Consider the following 26,234-nt stretch of genomic DNA (forward strand, 5'->3'; position numbering starts at 1 on the left):
CTATTGTTTTAGCCAGAATCCCCAACCCAGGTGATGTCTGATCACCCTGGTCTATCCTCACCAGGAATCCTGTTAAGTCTCTGAAGACAGAAGTCCCCCTTACCTTACCCTGATATTTCCTCTCAGTGGTTTACCATGCCCTGACCCCTACCCTGCTATAAATTCCCGCTTCTCCTTGTATGTGGAGGTAAGCCCCATCTCTCCTGCCTCCTATAAAATCCCAATGTCATACCCTCCTTTGAATAAAGTCTCACACCTTTAACAAATATCATGAATAGAAGTTTTCTTGCACACACCGCACCAAGTTCTTGATTTAATAGGGCTTGGATGGGGCCCTTGAATTTGCATTTTTTCCCTCTTCCCAGTGAAGCTGATGCTGCCCTCTAAGAACTACTGGTCTTACCTGTTCTCTAAGCTCTCTTCCTCTCTGGTAGTGTTCTTGATTTGTTAAGGAGCTGTTGGATTTTTACCCAGAGGCTGGTCTGATGGAGCATAGCAGGGAGATGTGAACAGTGGGACTGGCAATAACAAAGCTTTCATCTTGGTACAGCAATCCCTGCAAAGCAGAGCCACAGTTTGATCAGACCTGTAATTGGTACATTGCATACGGCTTCTCATTTTCTCTGCTGCATCTCATTTTACTCTGAAGAGGCATTTACTGCAGACAGTTTTTAAGGGAAAATTTTTGTAATTAGAGAATACTTTGTAAGTGTAATCAATTTTGGCTTATGGGAGTGCTTTTCGAGAAATCAAAATGTATACTAGCATCAACATACAAATATTCCAGAAACAAAAATTATGACATTTATAAGATATTCATTAATATTCTAATATACTATTTCCAGCGTTTCATTCAGGAACAAGCTGACACTCTCTATGTGAAGATTCAGTGTTCCCATTACTGAAATGTCCCAAATATAACAGAGTAGTTAGGACAACCTGTCTTCCCTGTTCTGCTCCTAACCACATAAATATCCAAATAGTGTTCATTATGTTTGCAAATAGCATCAAGTGGAAAAGAAGTTAACACAAAGGACAGAAAAATTTAAATACAGCATGACATTGATAATTTGGAGCAAAGGAGATAAAATCTAACAAATATTATCAAAGCAAAGTACTATACTTAAGGATAAAGCACAAATTGCAAAATAAAACGAAGGTCCTTACACACAACACAATTTGCAACTTACATGTTCAGTTATTTAGCTATTAACTATCACATGCCAGGCTCTGAGGACTCCTTGGTGAACAAAACACATAATCCTCACTCACGGAGCTCACGGCAAGCAGGGAAAGAGGTTGTAACCAAGTGGGTAAACAAACAAAAACTTGATTTCCAATCATGCTAAGTTCTTCGGCAGAAAAGAGCAGAGTTACGTGCAAAAGAACAAGTTTGTGCAAGAGAACTACGTAGGTAGAGTGGTTAGGATGCCTCTCTGGGGAGGTGAGAGGAGCTAGAACTATAAAAGATCAGAAGCAGCTGGCTGTGGGCAGAAGATTTCCAGGCAGAGCGAACATCCTGTATTCTAGGAACTGAAAGACCAGCATGGTTTGAGGGGCAAGAGTGAACCAGAGGGAAGGGAGAGGGACAGAGAAGGCCTCCAGGGCAACATACCTCAGCAGCATAATTACCTTTGAAAGCAAGGGTCGGAAACATCTTCTGCAAAGTAAATAGCTCAGGCTTTTGTGAGTCCTAAGGTGTCTGTCACAACTACTCAGTCTGTGGTTACAGCACAAAAGCAGCTACAGATGCAGGCAATGCTTAAATAAATGCATGTGGCAGTGCTCCAGTAACACTTTATTTACAAAAACAGGCAGTGGATAAACTTGACCTGCAGGCCAAATTCCTCCATTCCTGATTTTGTTCTTTCAAAATCAGGAATGGAGCTGTGCTAGGAAATGTAAGTAGGAGCAGGAAACTCATCATCCAAATGAATCAGCATTAGTCAGACATGGCTGAATAAAATGTCTTCCTTGCACTCCATAATTAAGTGGATATGATAAAACAGACATGGGCTCTAAAGTAATAATGATTATGGCTTTGGAAAACTGAGCAACTGTAAAGTTTAAACAAGTTGATTTACTCAACTTGAATCACAGACACATTAAAGTAGTTTTCACATGTTTGAAGTGTTACATTGCTGAAGAGCTGTCCGACTGTTTACATGTTCACCGGCTAGGAATGTTAGGTAGGAAGTCAGACATGAGCTTATATGTGTGTGACAAAGGCCTAAAGAGTTGACATGTAGGTCCAGCATATGCATCTCAAAGTCATCCCAATAACCTTCCAGGGGCAGCCCAGTATTTGCATCCTGCCCTGCCCCTTCTACCCAATAACCTGCCAGGTGGAGGTCCCCGCCCCTTCTGCCTGATAATCTTCCAGGTGCAGCCCAGTATCTGCATTTCAAATATCCTGCTCTGGATCCTGATCCTCCAGGGAGTCCTGCCCATCCTTCCTCTAACAAGGGCGGTGCTAGCCAGGCTTCCCCCTGTCTGATAACTTCAGGGGGAAAACTCAGATAGGAATTTTTCTATTTACATCCAAGAAGTCCTTTGTTCCAGGAGAAGCAGAGGTGGGGAGGCAAGACTCATCTCCTTAAAAACCCCTGGCCTCAACCAGACTGTGCGCTCAGCCCTTTGTCTCTATGTTGAGCCGCCTGCCTGGCCTGGTTAGGTGTACTCTCTCCACTCAACCATGTAACCTCGCTCTCCCCCAGTCTGAGCGACTGGGCACTCTCTCTCAGGTTCTGTCTGGGGAGGTGCCCATCTGTTCTTATGGATGTCCCTACCCTAATAAACCTTGCTATTTGCTTTCCACTACTCTCTGCCTCATGCCTGAATTTTTTCTTGCACGAAGACAAGGACCCTGCTGTTTTCCGGTAACAGGAAGACATGGGAATCAAAGGGAAGGGGAAAGTTAGAGGTGAGAAGGAACTGGAACAGGAGGGACATCACGGCCAGATGGGGTAAACACTGACAATGCCACCTGCCTCTAAGGTCTGCACGTCTTATCCAAGAAGAAACGGATGCTTTAATCAATGTGTGTTACATACAGCACTGTTTAAAGGAATGCCATTTTGTACAACTGGTGTCAGGAGAATAGTCGCCCATAATTAATCCTCTTTTAAACAACATGTTTTCCTTTTTTAAAAGAAGCCACTCTGTGTCAATCAATTATTATCAACCAGGTATGCACAGAATTTTACATGTATTATCTGATTTAGTCTTCAAAATATTCCTAGGGAGTCAATACCAATGTTATTCTTATTTTACTAAAAATTGAATCAATGCTATTATTATCCTCACTGAACAGCAAAATTAAAGATATTAGGTATATTACACATGACCAGATAAGTAATAAATTAATTTTACTCTCTAAAGTGAGGTACAATACTTGAGGAACAGCTGTATTTACACTTCTCTTTCAAACACAACTGGGTAATATAAATCATAAGATCTCCAGTTTGTTTGTTTTTTTATTTAAAAGATCAAAGGTTGGAGAGAATGCACGTGTGACTACAGCCAGCTTAGTCCATCCATAGCTCTGTAAACATTTCCAGAAGATCAATGATTTCTATTTATTGTCTATGTGAGTGTATTACATGACGAGGCAGCTCTTAATATCTTTTTTATAAAATATTTTTAAATATTTATTTATTTATTTGAATGGCAGAGTGACAGAGAGAGGGAGATACAGAGGGAGAGAGACAGTGACTCATAAATCTACTGGCTCATTATTCAAATGGTTTCAACAGCCTGGTCTGGGCCAGGCCAAATCCAAGAACCAAGACCTTCATCTTGGTCTCCCATATGGGTGACAGGGATTCAAGTACTTTAGCCATCATCTGTTACTTTCCAGACACATTAGCAGGGAGTTGGGTCAGAAGTGGAGCACTCAGTATCACAAGCTAAACCCCCTGCACAAAATCAATGCCTGCCACTCTCCTAATATCTTTTGAAGCAATCAGAGTCTTAAATTTCTTTAAACATAAGGATCATAGTTATATTCTTTTTTCTTAATATTTATTTATTTATTTGAAAGGTAGATGTATGGAGAGGCAGTGGGGGGAAGAAAGAGAGAGAGAGAGAGAGAGAGAGAGAGAGAGAGAGAGAGAGGTCTTCCAGCTGATGGTTCACTCCCCAAATGACTGCAATGGCCAGCACTGAGCCAATCTGAAGCCAGAAGCCAGGAGCTTCTTTCTGGTTTCTCACACAGGTGCAGGGGCCCAAGGACTTGGGCCATCTTCTACTGCTTTTCCAGACCCTAGCAGAAAGCTGGATCAGAAGTGGAGCAGCTGGGACTTGAACTGGCACCCATATGGGATGCTAGCACTGCAGGTGGCAGCTTTACCCACTATGCCACAGCACCGGCCACAAGTTATTTTCTCTCTGATACTTTCAATATTTTTAGGTCAGTTTTGTGCTGTCTCATATTATATTGGTTCCTACCCCTGTGTCAAATTTATTTTAGGTGCTTAGATATTCTCTACTATAAGCTGTTCACTTTCTCCAGAAAATTAATTGTGAGAAATCATTGAGGCCTAAGATGAGGGTGCTTTCCTCCAGAGAGAACTGAAATTTGCTCCTGCCAGGTGGTAGAAGGTACTACCACTTCAAGGCTATTTTAAATAAAATTCTTAGGCCTGGAGCTTTATCAGCCATAAATCTTTATCTTAGATCAGCTTGCTGTTACAGCTCAAGGGTATCTTTTTCTCCTTCCCTCACTGCTCCCTGCCAATGTAAACAGCCTTGTATTCTCTTGGGAGAAGGTGTCAGGTGATTTTTCTTTTCTTTTTCTGGGTTACCTTACACACTGAGGCCCTGACACTATGAGCAGAAGGGTCTCTTATTATATTTCCCATCTTGGGAAGTCCCTGGGCTTTGGTTTGTCCATCACCACTTTGTGACCAAGTGTATAAGCCCACTGGAAATGCAAAGTATTGCCAAGCTTCAATACTTTCCTTTGCTCTCTGGAATCCTAACTTTGGCTTAATAATTCCGTTGTTCAGCCATCTCTTTGATGTTCTTTAAAAAGAAGGTTTTTTAAATATTATGTAGTATTTAGGTTGTGGTATGGTAAAGAATCAACCTGATTCAAAAATTAGTCTGGTCTTTGCTCTTGGCTTCTGAGGGGTGATTTCTAAGCCCATGGGATATACTGTCTGGTAAAAGCATCTTTGTTTAATGAGGGGCCTGGACCATACCAATAGTTTCAATCACATGATTCAGGATTGGGTTCTTGTTCTTAGGATCAGCTTGTCTCTTGGAGGGGTTAGAAACTGAAAGTCAGCCACACAGACAATCATCTGTTAAGTAACTAAGCCCCTGTTAAAACTCTAGACAAGGCTCGGGTAAGTTTCATGGCTGGCAATCTATATGCACATTGTGTCATGCTATTGCTGGGAGAAGTTGGTACTGTCCTTGATTCAGCTGAGAGAAGAGTATGGACATTCCACAAACAGAGCTTCATGGACTCTGCTCTGTGTTTCTGTACCATTGAAGGATTTTCATTAATATCCTTTTGTTGTAATAAACCATAATTACAAGTACAACAGCTGTTAGAGAGTTCTATGAGTCCTTCTAGCAAGTTATTAAACCTGTGGGTATCTTGGAAACTCCCAAACATAGAATTGGTGTCAGAAGTGAGGTTGGTCTTAGAAACTTCCTTAACTTTGCATCTGTTTTCAGTAAAAAGAAAGTCTCACTACCTAAACAGCCATATCATCAGAAATGGAAGAGTCTACAGAAATTAGGAAATGCAACAATTTGCCAACATTAGACTGTGTTATGCACACAACTGTTTTTTGCCTGAATTTATAAGCAGTATAACTGAACTAATTTTCATCAACATGTCAGAACAGGATTTTATGAAACTCAGACACAAATACCAACTGGATGACTTTTCAATAAAAAACAAATAGAAATATCATCATACCTGTATAAAAAATATACAAATAAAACATGTACATGATTGTGTGTATATGGATATATACAATCAAATAGCACTGGATTAGAGTTCTGATTCTTCTGCTTTTTAATAAAATCAACTTTGATGATTCAATAAACCCACTGACAAAGGGAAGGGGTTCTTGGTGGGGTTGATTTTGTCTATCAGGATTCATTTGTGGAATTTTATGGGGCCCCTTCTGTTTGTCATGATATTTGAGGGATGTTATTAGAATATAGGGGGAGGGAGGCGGCAAGATGGCGGAATAGGCAGGAAGCACACTATTAGGCTGGAGAGAGAGACAGGTTAATATAAGTGGAGATACTGCAGGGTCAAGGAAGAGTAGGGGATAAAACAGCATAGGAAACTCTTCCGGAACTAGAGATTCACAGTGTACCTGCGTGGAGAGCGTGGGAGCCCAAGATCGGGACACCAGCAGCAGACTCAACGCACCAGCGCTGGAACGCGAGGTGAGCCGAACCACAATAACCCGAGACACCAGCGGGCAAGCGGAAAGAGGAGGCTAGAGGGAACGAGGCTTGAAACTTCGTGGGGAAAAGTTCACCAGGCTAACTTGAAGAGAGAGAGGAAAAAAATAAAAAAAAGCGACCGATACGGACACAAGTTTCTCTCTCTCCGCTCACCTCTCAAAGGCGAGCAAGACAGAGCAGGCGCCATTTTGGACATACGTCATAAGCAGGGCGACCTCAGGTCTGCGCCAGCCCTGAGCCTAGCAGAAAAACCTGACTCTGGGGGGAGGGGTGAAATAACTGGAGATTAGCATCTAACTTGGCAACCCAGTGGGAGATTGCGGGAGAATTGGTGCCCACACTGAGGGCAGCAGAGATTCCCTGTGTGGTCCGTGGGAAAGAGCTTCCGATCTCTGGCTCCTGTGGGTATATCATTTGCCTGCTAACTACCTCCAATTACATTCAGCTGTGCGGAATTACTTCCCTTTTGAATCAAAAAAGAGAGAGATTTACCACACCTAACCTGGGAGTCTCATCTTTGACGCACCCTCAGCCCTGAGGAACCAAACACAGCTCTCAGTCCACACTCATCCCAAGCCTCTAAGGCACCACTGAAAGCAGACAGTCCACTTAATATAGAGCCATAGTGTAACAAGAAAAAACACCACAGTGAAGAAACCAAATATCTCCAACATGCCAAACAACAAACGCAAAAACCGAGCTAACAAGAACAAGGAAGACACTATGACACCCCCAAATGAAAAAGACACCCCAATTCAAGATTATGAAGATGGGGAGATTGAAGAAATGCAAGAATCAGATCTCAAAAAATTGATAATAACATTAAGAAGTTCTCAAAAACAAATTCTTGAACTACAGAAATCCTTCATGGACAAGATAGAAAATCTCTCTCGTGAAAATGAAATATTAAGGAGGAATCAAAATGAATTGAAACAACTAGTGGAACAAGAAATGGTGATAGTGATGAGAAATCATAATGAAATGAAGAATTCAATAGATCAAATGACAAACACATTAGAGAGTCTTAAAAACAGAATGGACGAAGCAGAAGAGAGAATATCAGACTTAGAAGACAGAGAACAGGAAAGGAAACAATCAAATCAAAGAAAAGAAGAAGAAATCAGAAACCTAAAAAATACTGTCAGGAATCTACAGGATACTCTTAAAAAACCCAACATTCGGGTTCTAGGAGTACCTGAAGGCATGGAGAGAGAGAAAGGATTAGAAGGCCTTTTTAGTGAGATACTAGCAGAAAATTTCCCAGGTTTGGAGAAAGACAGAGACATCCTAATACAGGAAGCTCATAGAACCCCTAATAAACATGACCAAAAGAGATCCTCACCACGACACGTCGTAATCAAACTCACCACAGTGAAACACAAAGAAAAGATCCTAAAATGTGCAAGAGAGAAACGCCAGATTACTCTCAGAGGATCTCCAATCAGACTCACAGCTGACTTCTCTTCAGAAACCCTGCAAGCTAGGAGAGAATGGCGAGACATAGCCCAGGTGCTAAGAGAGAAAAACTGCCAGCCCAGAATATTATATCCTGCAAAGCTCTCATTTATGAATGAAGGTGAAATAAAGACCTTTCACAGCAAACAGAAATTGCAAGAATTTGTCGCCACTCGTCCAGCCCTGCAAAAGATGCTTAAAGATGTGTTACATACAGAAACACAGAAACACGGTCACCAATATGAAAGAAGGTAAAGGTAGGAAACCTCACACCAAAAGATCACAGGAATCTCAAACCATATATTAGAAAGTATCTTTGGCTAATGGCAGGGCAAAGTTACTCCTTCTCAATAGTCACATTGAATGTTAATGGCTTGAACTGTCCAGTTAAAAGACACCGATTGGCTGATTGGGTTAAGGAACAAAACCCATCCTTTTGCTGCTTACAAGAAACCCATCTATCCAACAATGATCCATACAAGCTGAGAGTGAAAGGCTGGAAAAAGATATACCACGCCAACAGAAATGAAAAGAGAGCGGGCGTAGCCATCTTAATATCGGACAACATAAACTTCACCACAAAAACTGTTAGGAGAGACAAAGAGGGGCACTATTTAATGATTAAGGGATCCATTCAACAGGAAGATATAACGATTATCAACGTATATGCACCTAATTACAGGGCACCAGCTTATTTAAAAGACTTGTTAAGGGACTTAAAGGGAGACTTAGACCCCAATACAATAGTACTGGGGGACTTCAATACTCCACTCTCAGAGATAGACAGATCATCAGGACAGAAGATCAACAAGGAGACAGTAGATTTAAATGACACTATAGCCCAAATGGATCTAACAGATATCTACAGAACATTTCATCCTACATCTAAGGACTTTACATTCTTCTCAGCAGTACATGGAACCCTCTCTAGGATTGACCACATACTAGGCCATAAAGCAAGTCTCAGCAAATTCAAAAGAATTAGAATCATACCATGCAGCTTCTCAGACCACAAAGGAATGAAATTGGAAATTGGCAACTCAGGAATCCCTAGAGCACGTGCAAACACATGGAGATTGAACAACATGCTCCTGAATGAACAATGGGTTATAGAAGAAATTAAAAGAGAAATCAAAAATTTTCTGGAAGTAAATGAGGATAACAGCACAACATACCAAAACCTATGGGATACAACAAAAGCAGTGTTAAGAGGAAACTTTGTAACAATAGGTGCCTACATCAAGAAATTGGAAAGGCACCAAATAGATGAGCTTTCAAGTCATCTCAAAGATCTAGAAAACCTGCAGCAAACCAAACCCAAACCCAGTAGGAGAAGAGAAATAATTAAAATCAGAGAAGAAATCAACAGGATTGAATCCAAAAAAACATTACAAAAAATCAGCCAAACAAGGAGCTGGTTTTTTGAAAAAATAAACAAAATTGACACCCCATTGGCCCAACTAACTAAAAAAAGAAGAGAAAAGAACCAAATCAATAGGATCAGAGATGAAATGGGAAACGTAACAACAGACGCCACAGAAATAAAAAGAATCATCAGAAATTACTACAAGGACTTGTATGCCAGCAAACAGGGAAATCTATCAGAAATGGACAGATTCTTGGACACATATAACCTCCCTAAATTGAGCCAGGAAGACATAGAAAATCTAAACAGACCAATAACTGACACAGAAATTGAAACAGTAATAAAGGCCCTCCCAACAAAGAAAAGCCCAGGGCCAGATGGATTCACTGCTGAGTTCTACCAGACATTTAGAGAAGAACTAACTCCAATTCTCCTCAAACTATTCAGAGCAATCGAAAAAGAGGGAATCCTCCCAAATTCTTTCTATGAAGCCACCATCACCTTAATTCCTAAGCCAGAAAGAGACGCAACATTGAAAGAGAATTACAGACCAATATCCCTGATGAACATAGATGCAAAAATCCTCAATAAAATTCTGGCCAATAGATTGCAACAACACATCAGAAAGATCATCCACCCAGACCAAGTGGGATTCATCCCCGGTATGCAGGGATGGTTCAACATTCGCAAAACAATCAACGTAATACACTACATTAACAGACTGCAGAAGAAAAACCATATGATTCTCTCAATAGACGCAGAGAAAGCATTTGATAAAATACAACACCCTTTCATGATGAAAACTCTAAGCAAACTGGGTATGAAAGGAACATTCCTTAACACAATCAAAGCAATATATGAAAAACCCACGGCCAACATCCTATTGAATGGGGAAAAGTTGGAAGCATTTCCACTGAAATCTGGTACTAGACAGGGATGCCCTCTCTCACCACTGCTATTCAATATAGTTCTGGAAGTTTTGGCCAGAGCTATTAGGCAAGAAAAAGAAATTAAAGGGATACAAATTGGGAAGGACGAACTCAAACTATCCCTCTTTGCAGATGATATGATTCTTTATTTAGGGGACCCAAAGAACTCTACTAAGAGACTGCTGGAACTCATCGAAGAGTTTGGCAAAGTAGCAGGATATAAAATCAATGCACAAAAATCAACAGCCTTTGTATACACAGGCAATGCCACGGCTGAGGAAGAACTTCTAAAATCAATCCCATTCACAATAGCTACAAAAACAATCAAATACCTTGGAATAAACTTAACCAAAGACGTTAAAGATCTCTACGATGAAAACTACAAAACCTTACAGAGAGAAATAGAAGAGGATACCAAAAAATGGAGAAATCTTCCATGCTCATGGATTGGAAGAATCAATATCATCAAAATGTCTATTCTCCCAAAAGCAATTTATACATTCAATGCAATACCCATCAAGATCCCGAAGACCTTCTTCTCAGATCTGGAAAAAATGATGCTGAAATTCATATGGAGACACAGAAGACCTCGAATAGCCAAAGCAATCCTGTACAACAAAAACAAAGCCGGAGGCATCACAATACCTGATTTTAGGACATACTACAGGGCAGTTGTTATCAAAACAGCATGGTACTGGTACAGAAACAGATGGATAGACCAATGGAACAGAATAGAAACACCAGAAATCAATCCAAACATCTACAGCCAACTTATATTTGACCAAAGATCCAAATCTAATCCCTGGAATAAGGACAGTCTATTCAATAAATGGTGCTGGGAAAATTGGATTTCCACATGCAGAAGCTTGAAGCAAGACCCATACCTATCACCTTACACAAAAATTCACTCAACATGGATTAAAGACTTAAATCTACGACCCGAAACCATCAAATTATTAGAGAGCATTGGAGAAACCCTGCAAGATATAGGCACAGGCAAAGACTTCCTGGAAAATACTCCAACAGCACAGGCAGTCAAAACCAAAATTAACATTTGGGATTGCATCAAATTGAGAAGTTTCTGTACTTCAAAAGAAACAGTCAGGAAAGTGAAGAGGCAACCAACAGAATGGGAAAAAATATTCGCAAACTATACTACAGATAAAGGATTGATAACCAGAATCTACAAAGAAATCAAGAAAATCCACAACAACAAAACAAACAACCCACTTAAGAGATGGGCCAAGGACCTCAATAGACATTTTTCGAAAGAGGAAATCCAAATGGCCAACAGACACATGAAAAAATGTTCAAGATCACTAGCAATCAGAGAAATGCAAATCAAAACCACAATGAGGTTCCATCTCACCCCGGTGAGAATGGCTCACATTCAGAAATCTACCAACAACAGATGCTGGAGAGGATGTGGGGAAAAAGGGACACTAACCCACTGTTGGTGGGAATGCAAACTGGTTAAGCCACTATGGAAGTCTGTCTGGAGATTCCTCAGAAACCTGAACATAACCCTACCATACAACCCAGCCATCCCACTCCTTGGAATTTACCCAAAGGAAATTAATTTGGCAAATAAAAAAGCCATCTGCACATTAATGTTTATTGCAGCTCAATTCACAATAGCTAAGACCTGGAACCAACCCAAATGCCCATCAACAGTAGACTGGATAAAGAAATTATGGGACATGTACTCCATAGAATACTATACAGCAGTAAGAAACAACGAAACCCAGTCATTTGCAACAAGATGGAGCAATCTGGAAAACATCATGCTGAGTGAATTAAGCCAGTCCCAAAGAGAAAAATATCATTTGTTTTCCCTGATCGGTGACAACTGAGCGCCAAAGGGGAAACCTGTTAAGTGAAATGGACACTATAAGCAACAATGAACTGATCAGCTCCTGTCCTGACTTTAGATGTACAATGTAATACTTTATCCTTTTTAGTATTTGTTGTTGTTGTGGTGGTTCTAGTACTATTGGTTGAACTCAGTAATTAACACACAATTATTCTTAGGTGTTTAAATTTTAACTGAAAAGTGATCCCTGTTAAATGTAAGAGTGGAAAAAGAGAGGGAGGAGATGAAGAGCTATGGGTTATTTAACTATGTGCTTATTTTCAAAGACTTGAATGATCACCTTGTAACAATGATCAGATTTGGTCTATGTTATGTCATGATTTTAAGGAATCTTATTTCAACCAGATATTTTGGATTTTGATATTGGTCTATTATGCTATGTTATATGTGCGTACATATTGTATTTCCACATGGGGAAATTTTATTAAGAGTTTTATTTTAAATGGCTTTTAGATAAGATTGTCCATAAATTTAAGCTGCTAAAATCAATCAAAGATACATTTTAATTTGTATGACCTGAATCTGTGTATCATATGTTTTAAACTTGTTGGTAGAAAGAAACTAAAAACATTTTATATGGTTGTGCTTAAGTTTACTGGTTAAACAAACTACACCATGTTAGATATTTAAGACGTGTTTTCAAATACATGATTCTTAAAATTTATAGAAGGCATTGGACCTTCCGGTAAATGTTTTATTAAGTTCTTATCTAAAGGTTGAAACGGTTTGCTAAGTATTCATGTAATATTGCTATTGTCAGCAAGTGATCTAGGACTTGCTCCCTCATCTCTCTATTATAAGCCCAACTTGTTCTTTCACTTCTCTATTCTCTTCAAGGTAGGGAACTAATTCTATTATGAAGGAATCTGTAGGATGCACAATTTAATCTTTAGACCTTATAAGAGATGGCTAACATTTTTCTGTAATAGCATAGCCAAAATATGAACTTAACTAATAATCTCATAGCTAGATTCACATTGCCATCAGCGAAGTATACAGTAAGTAGGAAAAAAAAACCTCCCTTTCAGACCAAAGGGAAAGAAAGTTTTAAAGTGAGAATATAATTTTCCTCATGGGCATTGTCTACCTTAGAAAAACTACTACAGAACATGCCTGTGACTATAGACTTGTAGTTCAGGCCACCGAAGATTAGAGATGGGACACGGGCACTCCCTTGACTTGCATCGTCTGGTCTGCTTTAACACAAACCAGGAGGAAAAGAAAGCTAGGCATCAGAAGCAATGGGTGGCAGGCCTATTCATGGCTGATCTGTACAGTGATCTGCCCTCAAGGAGACCCAACAGGCCAGTCCACTGCAGTGGCTTTCAATGTGGTAAGCCTGGGCTTCAGCAGAAGTCAGCTTGTGAAGAGCCCTGGCAGCTCTGCCAAGAGTTGGATCACTGGAAATGGACCTGCCCTGGAGTCGAAGGATGCCCAGGTCAGAGCCACAGATCTTATTGGCTCTAAGCTGAAAAGCCCTTCACTCAGCCCAACTTCCAAAGTGACCACTGCAGTTGAGGGGACAGCCAAGTAGGGTCAGCAACATTGCAGGCAGAACTGTAAATTTCTTGTTAGAGATGCCCCCTGCCTTTACCTGGCCAGCTCTCCTCCCAGGCCAGCCAAGTAATGAAAGTCAACAGAGTGCCTTCCCCTAGGAGGTTCACACCTCCCTTAGGATATACCCCATGTGAAGAGATAGATAGGTCTGGGCCTCTTAACTTACAAGGCCTAAAGCCCACCAGATTATTATCAAGCCCCTTCTATCAGTTCTATTTGCCTCTCAATCAGAAAAATTACTTGTAGCTTAAACAGCACCTTTCTTAGCTCCTCTAATAATGACTCTGTCCTTTGTTCTAGACCCTGTCTAGTGCACTTGGGCCTCATTCCTTTGTAATCATAACCTCTACTCTACCACCAATGGCTCTACTCCCAACCTGTGTGTACTGATGGTCCTCTTCCCCACTTAATGCTGTATAATTGTTCAGACCTGGTTAAGGCCACTCTTAGGATCATTGGTTACTATCCTCAACCTGTCTTTTATGACCTTGTCTAAATATGATCAGAGTCGGGGAACTTGGAAGGCTTCCATAGCCTTGGCAACTCATGACGACAGCCTAGGGTGGTTACTGGCGCCATAAACTAGAGTGTCAATTTGTTGGGTCAACAACAGGAGCCACTGTGCGCTTGCTCCTGATGTGGGATCTCTGTCCTTAATGTACTGTACATTTTGATTTAATGCTATAACTAGTACTCAAACAGTATGTTTCACTTTGTGTTTCTATGTGGGTGCAAACTGTTGAAGTATTTATACTAAATTGATCTTCTGTATATAAATAGAATTGAAAATGAATCTTGATGTGAATGGAAGGGGAGAGGGGGCGGGAGAGGGGAGGGTTGCGGGTGGGAGGGAAATTATGGGAAGGGGAAGCCATTGTAATCCATAAGCTGTATACTGGAAATTTATATTCATTAAATAAAAGTTAAAAAAAATAAAAAAATAAAAAAAAAAAGAATATAGGGGGAGCCAGGGTCTCTAAATATTTTTTATGGAACAGTGCATCACTGAATTGTTCCACAAAGAATTGTTCCACATTCCACAAGATTTTTTGGATGTTTTAGAAGACATTTGTGTAGGTGAAACATCTGTTTATAATTATCTGAACCTAGATGCTATTTTATACTTAGAAACAAAGTACGATTTTGCATGATTTTAATAAACACAGAATTTTCCAGATTTGCAACTGGCAAGTAAATTGATGGAGATTTTACTTTATTTGGTTTGGCACTTTCCCAGCAATGTTCCTCAAGGGTTTGAGTCTCTGAGACCACCCATCTGCATGAATCTCCATTTGTAGCTGTCACATTCATGGTGTAAGCATAAACTACACCTCGAGTTTTCCAAGGTTGCCCTAAACTGAGAATTACATAGCTGAAGTCGAGAGAGTATTAATTATAAATCATTTTCTCTCATTTGTTCTCTGTATTGCCATTAGTACACGGTGATTTTTTAAGAATTATGTCTATATTGGGTATAACATACATTGAATTGATCTTAAAAAATTCCAAAAGTATTCCTACTATCTAACTGAGGTTTTGTAACCTCTCTCATCAGTTGGAACTTTTTTAGATCAATTACACAGCATGGTGAATATAACTAATAACTGAGTTCCATATATTTTAATATCACCGAGAGAATAAATGTTTTCATCACAAACAAATTTTTTTTTTTTTGACAGGCAGAGTGGACAGTGAGAAAGAGAGACACAGAGGAAGGTCTTCCTTTTCCATTGGTTCAGCCCCTAATGGCCGCTGCGGCTGGCATGCTGCGGCCGGCACACTGCGCTGATCTGAAGCCAGGAGCCAGGTGCTTCTCCTGGTCTCCCATGCAGGTGCAGGGCCCAAGGACTTGGGCCATCCTCCACTGCACTCCCGGGCCACAGCAGAGAGCTGGACTGGAAGAGGAGCAACCGGGACAGAATCCGGTGCCCCGACTGGGACTAGAACCTGGTGTGCCAGTGCCGCAGGCAGTGGATTAGCCTATTGAGCCATGGCACCGGCCACAAACAAATATTAAATATTTGAGGTGATGTATATGTTAGTTATCTTGATTTAATCAATCCACATTGCATTCAAGAATTGTAACATCATGTTGTATCTCATAAATATATACAATTTGGCATATAATGTCAAATTTGCCCTATCCCATTTGTACAAATACACAAAATAGAGAATAGCTAGGAATCTCCTTTTTTCATGGTTAGATATCTCACATTTTTAAGAATATGCTGAAATAAAGAATTCTGTAAACACATTCTTCCTGCCTTTGTCTCAATTAGCTTTGTTTGGGATTTGGTCAGTAAAAACTCTGGATGTATTTCTTTTTTTTTTTTTTTTTTTTGACAGGCAGAGTGGACAGTGAGAGAGAGACAGAGAGAAAGGTCTTCCTTTTGCCGTTGGTTCACCCTCCAATGGCCGCCGCGGTAGCGCTCTGCGGCCGGCGCACCACGCTGATCCGATGGCAGGAGCCAGGTGCTTCTCCTGGTCTCCCATGGGGTGCAGGGCCCAAGCACTTGGGCCATCCTCCACTGCACTCCCTGGCCACAGCAGAGAGCTGGCCTGGAAGAGGGGCAACCGGGACAGGATCGGTGCCCCGACCGGGACTAGAACCCGGTGTGCCGGCGCCGCAAGGCGGAGGATTAGCCTAGTGAGCCGCAGCGCCGGCCCTGGATGTATTTCTAAGCCACCCTGACCCATGTGGCTTCATAACCACCTGCTTCTTCCAGACATGCACTGTTGTTAAGGATGACCCTCTGGTTGGGTGAAGAAAGGGCCCTTCTACATCATTCATTTCAGTGAAACTAGTAATAAATAATAGACTCACACTCGTGATTCAACTCATAGAATGGTGTCCTGCCTCATAGAGATCTTGTAGCCTAATTGGGGAGAAAATCTTAAAACCTTGCATCAAGCTGAGAAGCTTCTGCACTGCAAAAGAAACACTAAGTAACATGAAAAGGCAACCAACAAAATGGGAGAAAATACTTACAAACTATGCACCTGATAGAGGATTAATATCCAGAATCTATAAAGAGCTCAAGAAACTCAACAACAACAAAACAAACAATCCAGTTAAGAAATGAGCAAAGGTCTTGAATAGGCACTTTTCAAGAGCAGAAATTCAAATGGCCAACAGAAATGAAAAAATGCTCAGGATCACTAGCCATCAGGGAAATGCAAATCAAAACCACAATAAGGTTTCACCTCACTGGAGTTAGAATGGCTTTCACACAGAAATCAACAAAACAATAAATGCTGGTGAGGATGGGAATGTAAACTGCTGCTGTTGGTAGGAATGTAAACTAGTGCAGCCACTATGGAAGACAGTATGGCGGTACCTCAGGAATCTGAATATAGATCTGCCATATGACCCAGCTGTCCCTGTCCTGGGAATTTACCCAAAGGAAATGAAAGCAGCATATTAAACAGTGATCTGTACCCCCATGTTTATTGCAGCTCAGTTCACAATAGCTAAGATAGGGAATCAACCCAGATGTCCATCAACTGAAATCTGGCTAAAGAAATTATGGTGTATATATATATATACTATGGAATACTATGCAGCAGTAAAAAAAAAAAAAAAGAAATCTCGTATTTTGCAACTGGAAACCACTATGCTTAGTGAAATAAGCCAGTCCATCAAAGACAAATATTATATGTTCTCCCTGATCTGTGGTAACAGAGTACCTGAAAAGATAATTTATAGGAGTGAAATTAACACTTTGAGATATGATGATCTTTAATAGCCCTTGTTTTGACTGTTGAGGAATAATTTCTTTTTCATATTACTTAGTATAGGGTTAATCTTATGAGTTTAAAGTTAACTGAAAAAAAAATAAGAATGGGAATAGGAGATAGAGAAGGATGAAGGTGGGCGCATGTGCATGAGCTGGAGGGAGGGAGTGGAAAGTATAACTGTGCTCCTGAATGCATATAGGAAATACATGAAGTTTATATACCTTAAATTAAATTTTATGTACGTATGTGTGTGTATATATATATAACCTTTGAGATTTAAGGTTTATATATATATATATACATTTATATATAAATATATTTCCATATATTTATTATTATTTATATTTATATATATATGGAAACCTTAAATCTCAAAGGTTATGACTTAATGTAGGGAATGGGAGAAGTGAACCATGAGATACAAGCAAAATGCTATAGAAGAGCTCAGGGGAGTACCTGATGGGGCCTGGAGAATGAGGAAAGGTTTTAAGAGGTTGGGTAGGGTTGTGCAGGGATATTTCAGGCAGGGCACTTTATCAACAGCATATGCAGAGGAGGCACAAAGTGTAAGCAGTCTTGGTAGAGTCTGGTTAGGATGCTCGGAACAACAATGTAAATTAGGAGACGTGGGCTACGTATGGCTAAAAAGGTAGACTGGTACCTGTCTTAGTTCAGGCTGCTACAATAAAGTAGCATCTATTTGTACAGAAGTTTCTTTGTCAGTTCTGGAGGGAGGAGGACTGAAATCAAGACATGAGCACAGAGATGATACTGTAACCCAGATGATAGTTTCAAGGGGAAGATTTCTCAGGAAGATAGAGGCAATAATGTGCTTGGGTTTTAGACCAGCTGAACTTGAAGAGCAGACCCTGAATTCACATGGAGATGTGCAGGAAACTATTGGAAAAACCAGAGTGACCTATACTTTCTGGAGTATCTGCTAGTTCTCTTCCACTCACTCCTCCTATAAAGAAGGCCTTCTTGTCACAACTGAGAGGCTACAGACAGTACCATGGTTAAGAGCTCATGCTGAACCCAGATACACTAGAATCACACAGCCAGCCACTCTTCAGCTCTGAGACCTTGGGGGAATTATTGGATTTGTCTGCCCCTCAGTTTCCTCATCTGTAGAATGGTGATAACAAGAGTATCATCTGTATAATGTTGTTTTGACAAATAAATGAGTTGGTTATATTGAAAATGTCCCCAAATGTTATGTTATTAAAAGAGATTATTTACCATTCCACAAACACACCCATAACTTCCCTAGCTCCAGTCATTTGCCTCTGATACTGTTCTCTTCTTCCAATGTTCTCTTCCCCTCATTCTGTCCCTCCACTAACTGAATTGATTCTACTGGGGGCTGGTGTTGTGGCGTCGTGGGTAAAGCCACCACCTGTAATGCTAGAATCCCATATGGACTCTGGTTCATGTTCTGGTTGCTCCGCTTGTTATCCAGCTCCCTGCTATGGCCCGGGAAAGCAGCAGAGGATGGCCTAAGTGCTTGAGCCCCTAATCCCATGTGGAAGACCCAGATTCAGCTCCTAGTTCTTGGCTTTAGTCTGGCCCAGTTCTGGCCATTGCGACCACTTGGAAAGTGAACCAGCAGTTGGAAGATCTCTCTTTGTCTCACCTTCTCTCTCTGTAACTCTTTCAAATAAAATAAATAAATCAGTGTATTTTTTTCTCTTCTTACTATTTGTTGAATTCTTTATTAGTGGAGAGTTAAGTTTATGATTATAAAATAAACTAAAAGTATATCATTGTAAAAATTAAAAGAAAGAAAAAGAAAGGAGAAAGAAGGGTGAGAGTGTGGGTAGAATGGGCCTTATCACTATGCTCCTACTGTATATTTGAAATACATGGAATTTGTTCACCTGATATAAATAAAAATTATTTTAAAAATAGTTACCAAATCATATTTTATCCCATCTTTTGTGTTTAAGCTATTTATATCTTTACATTTAGTGTTTCTTGTAGTTGGAAAGTATGTTGGGTCTTGTTTTGCAATACAATCTGACAATCTGTCTTTTCACTGGAGTGTTGAGGTCATTTTCATTTAATGTAATTTTAGATACGCTTAGATTTAAATTTGCCACCTTGCTATTTGGTTTCTATTTGTCCCATCTGACTTTTGTTACCTCTTCCCTCTTTTTATTCCTTCTTGGGATTCTTTGAAAATCTTTTATTATTGTATTTTGTCTTATTTTTTAGGTTACTGGCTATAACCCTCTGTTCCATTATTTTAATGGTTGCTGTCCCTTTAGACATTATAATAAAGAAATACTACAAAAAAAAAGGATTGATTCCACTGTATTAGTGTGCTTTTCATTGCTATAATAAAATACCTCAGGCTGGGTAACTTTAAAGGGAAGAGGTTAATTTAGCTCCCAGTTTTGGGAGCTGAATGTCCAAAGAGCCCGGCATAGGCTCTGGCAAGGGCGATCTGGCAGTGTTTTCTCATGGCAGATGACATCAGGGCCAGAGTACGTGAGAGTGGGGGGATCACACGGTAAAATAGGAAGCCAGAGAGGGAGAGAGGGAGAGAGAGGGAGGGAGAGAGAGAGAGAGATTGACCGCACAGGAGCCAGGCCTGCTTTTTTAAAACAACCCTCTCCTAAATCCTAACCAGGGTCCCATGAGAACTGTATCAATTCCTTTGGAGAGCAGGGCCCTCAATGACCTGATTACTTTCTACTAGGCCCACCTCTTTTCTTTCTTTCTTTTTTTTTTTTTTTAATAAGGGAAAGGGTTTATTGGAGGAAACTTGACAAATCAGAGGGAAGGGGTGAAGATGGAAAAAGAGAATGAGAGAGAGATCAAGAGTCAGAGAGAGATGGCGAGAGAGAGGGGGAGAGAGAGAAAGAGAGGGATGGAGAGGAGAGACAGAGAGAGGGAGATATCAGGAGATGGAGAGCAAGAGAGTCATGTGTTCAGGAACAGGACCTTTCAAGACTTTGTGGGGGGTGGGGGGATGGGCAGGGAAGTAGGAGCTGCGAATCCCATTAGGATAGGGGTGGAGCTGACACTGGTGGTTGGGCCATGTAGCCACCTGGCTTCCAGCAATGGCAGCAGGGGCTAGAGCCTAGGATGGTGTCAGGGTATAGATTGCACCATAGATAAGACTGCGCCATTTTACTAACATTCCCCCCTTTTGTTTTTTATAAAGCAGGGTTGGTTGTATGGGATTACATTAATCCCAAAAGTCCAGGAGGGGTAGAGGGATGATGATCTGTCTTTAGAGCTACTTCCTGCTGACTTGGGGTGACAAGGTACTCTCTGCTGGCATGGGGTGATGTCTCAAGTCCCTGTCTCCTGGGTGGGGAGCCAAATATATCCTTGTAAAAGCATTTGATTGACTGCCTGGTTGGTGAAGACTTTGGTTTGTTCCATTATCAACTCCTGTAAACACTTAGCCAGACACAGTAGTATAAAAGACAGGGTGACAATAGCAACCAATTACCCTAAAAGTGGCATTAACCACATAATGAGAGGATTTCATAGAGGAGAGAAAATGAAGAGGGTCTCTGGACTCTTGTGAAGACTGTTTGATAGACTTGGTTTAAAGCTGATCCCAACCAAGACCAGGAAAAAAGCCACTCATCTTTTTGCAGGTAGAGGAGTTTTTCTGTAGAGAAATTCTGAAGAATCATACAACATTAAGTGGGGGAGAGGACTATCAATACACGCAGGTCAAGAGAGCCATTGATGTAAGAGTAGAGGCTGTAATTTCAAAGGAATGAGGCCCCAAGTGGGCTAGACAAGGTCTAGAACAAAGGACAGAGTCATTATTAGAGGAGCTAAGAAAGGTGCTGTCTAAGCCACAAATATGGTCTCTGATAGAGAGGCAAATAGAAACTGACAGAAGGGGCTTGATAATAATCTAGTGGGCTTTAAGGTCTTGTCAGTTTTGAGGCCCAGACCTATGTATCTCTTCACATGGGGTACATCCTAAGAAAGGTGAGAACCTCCTTGGGGAAGGCACCCTGTTGACTTCCATTACCTAGCTGGCCTGGGAGGAGAGCTGGCCAGGGAAAGGCAGGTGGCATCTCTAACAGGAAATTTACAGTTCTGCCTACAATGTTGCTGACCCTTCTTGGCCATCCCTTCAGCAGCAGTGGTTACATTGGAAGCTGGACCTAGTGAAGGATTTTTCAGCTTGGAGTCAACAAGGTCTGTGGCTCCAACCTAGACGTCCTTTGACTCCAGAGCAGTTCCATTTCCAGTGATCCAACTATTGGCTGGCAGAGCTGCCAGGGCTCTTCATAAGCTGACTTCTGCTGAAGCCCAGGCTTACCACATTGATAGCCACTGCAGTGGACTGGCCTGTTGGGTCCCTTGATGGCAGATCACTTTAATAGGCCTGCCACCTATCTTTACATTGCTTCTGATGCCCGGCTTTCTTTTCCTCCTGGTTTTTGTTATAGCAGACCAGAGGATGCAAGTCAAACGGGTGCTCAAGTCCCATCTCTAATCTTTGGTGGCCTAAACTAGAAGTCTATGATTACAGGCATGTTCTGATAATGGTTTTTTGTGAGGTGGACAATGCCCATGAGGAAAGCTATGTCCTCACTTTAAAACTTTCTCTCCCATTGTTTGGTCTGAAAGGGAGGTTTTGCCTGGTTACTGTGCCCATGGCAAAGTAAATCTAGCTGTAAAATTATGATTTAAGCTCTTCTTTTGGCTATGCTATTACAGAAAATGTTAGCCATCCCTTTTATAAGGTCTTAAGATCAAGTTGGGCATCTTGGAGAGTCCTTCAGAATAGTCAGTTTCCTACCTTGAAGAGAATAGAGAAACGAGGGAAAAAGTAAGGCTTAAAATAGAGAAATGAGGGAGCAAGTCCCAGATAACTTACTGACAATAGCAATATCAAGTGAAAACTTAGCAAGCAATTTCAACCATTAAATAACAACTTAGGAAAACATTTACCGGCAGGCCCAATGCCTTCTATGAAGTTTAAGAATACATGTACTTGGAAACATCTCTTAAATATTTAACATGGTGTAGCTTGTTTAACTGACAAATTCAAGCACAAGCATATAAAATATTTTTAGTTTCTTTCTACCAGCAAATTTAAAACATCTGATACATAGATTCAGGTCACATGAATCAAAATGTATCTTTGGTTAATTTTAGCTGTTTAAATTTATGGGCAATCTTTTATCTATAAGTCAATTAAAACAAAATTCTTAGAACAATAAAGCAGTTTTAGTAATAGCTTCTTAAACTCTTTAACTGTTTTTTTTAATTACCAATTGATTTAAATTAGTTTCTGCTCTTAGTAACCTGAATTAACCATACTTTCTTCCAGTTGGAACCTGTAGTACATTATTGGTTTCATCTGCTTACAGAACCATCCTAAAGTATTGAATACAATAGAAGTGGCAGGAAAAAGTCCATCAGAACTTACAGGACAGCTAAACACAGAACAATGTTTTAGTTTTATGAGCAGCAAATATGATATACAAAACTGTGGATGACAAAAGACTTCAAATAGCCATGTTTAAAATTATAAACTCATTAACCAACAAGAGGCACTTGCTTACTTCACACAGTATTTTCAAAAGCACCTGTAGGATTTTACAAAGCATTTAACCCTTTTAGGCCTCTGGGCCTTTCTCATTAGATAACCATCATGTCTAGTAACACAATATCATTAGATTTTTTAACTTTCAGACATTTGTATCAGAAGCATTTTATATTATCAGAACTTAAAATTTAGCACCACTTCACATCTTGACAGTACTTCTAATATATTCCAAATAGCCTGATTAGTTGGTGCCTTTACAAGATGAGAGACATATATCCTTCGATGTTTCCAGGTGTAGGCCCTACCTCTTAAAGGTTCCACACAATACGCAGGCCAACCCTGAGCATCAAGCTCTCAGCACATGAACCCTTGTGGGATGCACTCCCACATATTCAAATCCTAGCACACCTACTGTTCACCTTACTCCCTATACAAGCTCCTGAAGTCCTACTCAACTTCAGGAGCTGTGGTTTGAATTTAGACTTATCTATGATATTTGAAAGAGTTTTCGCACTCACTGTGATGATGAAACAAAATCTTGGCCAGCTAATAGGGGAAACCCAGATTTATCATATTACAGAAAACACTCTTATTCTGTAGGACTTCCATAATAGATTTTAATAGAGGGATTATGTAACAAAGCAACTCACCAAAATAAGGCTTTATCAAAATATAAGAAGCAGAAAATGGAAGCTTGGGAAGCCCAGACAAATTTGGTAACATCTAATGTTTGTTATTTTTTTTTTTTTTTTTTTTTTGTGGACAGTTGAATATGTTTTCATTGGCATCTCTATTTTGGATCCTTCATTGGCGGCATTTTCCCAGGTGGAAAGTGCTACCAGCCAGTTTCTCCCTGCTACCTTCCGCCCACACTTTGATTTGGCAAATGTGACTTGCCTGGGAGCTGCAGAAATGCTATTGTGCATAGCTCTGATGCCAGACTGGAAGAGACACTGCTCTCTGTAAAATGAAGATAAGAGTTCTGAAGGGCCAATCTGCTTCAAAATATGATGTGAATGATTTTTTAAAGTTCATTGAAATAGTAGCTTTATGTTTTTCTTTGGATGTGTACTTATTACAGTATCTTCTGTTTTAGAACAGTTCCTATAGTGATAATAATAAAAATATAACCTTTATTATTTTTTTCAACTACAAAGAGAACTATAAATTATTCCTCACCCTAGTTTCTTTTTAGCCCCTACAAAAACCTTGCTTGCTCCGCTTCAATAAATCAAAGTTTCTAAAAGGGTGAGGCAGCTAATCAGAGAACACAGTGTCCACGAGGCAGACAATGAAATTCTGTTTCTATCATCTTTTGAATGAATAAGAGATGAAGGGCCTCTTTACATAAAGTTTTCAAATCAGGCTGGGAAAGAGTTGGGACACAGAATGGGTTTGTCAACCTGATCCTCTCAGAACAAATAATCTAACAAAGATTTCAGGTTTATCTGCATTTTACACCCAGTAGTCACTGTCTTAAGCACATTTCTCATGGGACCCATGATATAATCATCTAAATTTTGGAAAACTGTATTTTCAAAAAAAGAAGCAAACATTTTAAAGCTGAGAGTGATAAGGAAAACATTTTTTAAAGAAAATAACATGGGAAATAAACCTTGAAAGATATAAACCCTTTTAACATAGATGCATAAACATTTTGTACAAATGGATTGCCTCAAATCAATCATACCCTATTGACTCAACTTTTCTAGTTTTCCAATATTTATGTCCCCAACAGAATAATTAATGAAGCTAACATTACTGAATTAATTCTCTACATCAGACATCATGCTAGGTACAGGGTTAAGAAGATGAATAAAATATTAGGGCTGCCCTCAGGGGGCCCTAACCATTCAAAAGGTTCAACTGTTGTTTAATTTTATTACACAAAAGAAAACACAGAATCATTATAAATCAACTCCAATGTTCATTTGAATGTACTACATGGAAGTTTTGTATCACGGCTATTTTCTCAGTAAAATAAAATCAAATTATCCAAGATACAGAGAAGACATTTTTCCGGGATAGAATGTTTATGCAAGAGTCAACTAAATCCAATGAACTTTCACCATAACCTGAGCCATAAACATATATAATGCTATGTAAGTACTTTAAAACTTAAAAAAAAAGATTAATGCTTATGTTACAAAAGTATAATGATATTTAGAGTTCCAACTTGAACACAAAGAGTGCTAACATCTAGGATTTCTGGCCTGAGTTGCTTACATACTGAACCAAAAGACACCGTGGGAAAAATTCATTTTAAAAGAAGAGAGAATTCTGCACATGAGTTTGGTTCAAAATTATATTTTATTGTTTGTGTGCTATCCAATATTTGTACTCAATTCCAGTCCCTATGCATGGATGAGGACTTCAAATTTAAAAAAAATCCAGAAAAGAGCAACTTTTGCTAAAAATAAATATCTACAATCAAAGACACTGGGGAGCAGGAAACACATTACTTGTCATGATGGGCCACAGAAAGCGGAGAGGCTCAATCTCTTCCGTTTTGCATCCTACGCAGCATAAATTTGGCTTGTTAGCGTTTCTGAGATGATTGCACTGTCTTGCTCCATTGGAGGCTGCCAGATGAGAAAGGCACTACACCTCAAGGCAGCAGGGGTGGGGGGAAGTTAGGAAGGAGGACTGTCCTGCTTAGCAATGAAGATCATCAGCATCAAATGATTCCGGAGAAGAAAAAGGTAGAAGATGGCAGATGCCAGTAGCTAATAGATGGTAAATAATACATACAGGTATCGCACAGGGAGCTCCATATATAATTAGAGGTTTTTTGGATGAAATTTGCAGGACTTTTAATAGAAGGTGAGGATAAGAACCAGAGAGGTATGATCTGTTCCTGCTCATCTGACCTCATTTGTCTACTCGTCTCTGTTGGAAGGGACTATATAAACATAGGTTACAAAAATTCCAAGTTCTAATTCATTTCAAGAATATGCTGAATTTTTTCTCTAGGAAGAGAAGTATTCACTTATCTGAAGTGAAGCATTTTTTTTTTCCCATCTGTGGTATCTCTGGCAGAGTACTCATATTTTATGCTGCTGTGGTCCCACAGCCTAATGCTGAATGTAAGTGAGTGGGGACAGGCATGGAACAATTATGAATAGAAGGGAGTTGAGGTTGCTCACCAGGGAAGACTATGCCTTGTTCTCCTGAGAACTAGTCACACTGAAGGACAAAAGGTTTTTGGTACTTTTGGAAATTATATAAAAGGTAAATTGAACTCTAGTCCAGAGGGCATCCCTGTAGGATGCCTAGTCAGAAATTTCTGGGCTGGATTTATTTCCTCATTTAAAGATTTTTGCAAAAGCTTTTCTGCTCACAAGA

General features: G+C 40.0%; 1 protein-coding gene across 5 annotated transcripts in view; it reads right to left on the reverse strand.

Moving 5' to 3' along the window:
• Window positions 1–26,234, reverse strand: part of UBE3D (ubiquitin protein ligase E3D) — a 460,276-nt gene that overhangs the window by 251,334 nt on the left and 182,708 nt on the right. For all 5 annotated transcript variants that reach the window (XR_009865557.1, XR_009865556.1, XR_009865558.1 and 2 more), the window contains exon 10: window positions 404–556. The gene's annotated coding sequence lies outside the window, so the exon portion shown is untranslated. The remainder of the gene's footprint in view (window positions 1–403; window positions 557–26,234) is intronic.

Source organism: Lepus europaeus, chromosome 3 (genome assembly GCF_033115175.1).
Source record: "Lepus europaeus isolate LE1 chromosome 3, mLepTim1.pri, whole genome shotgun sequence".
Classification (NCBI taxonomy): domain Eukaryota; kingdom Metazoa; phylum Chordata; class Mammalia; order Lagomorpha; family Leporidae; genus Lepus; species Lepus europaeus.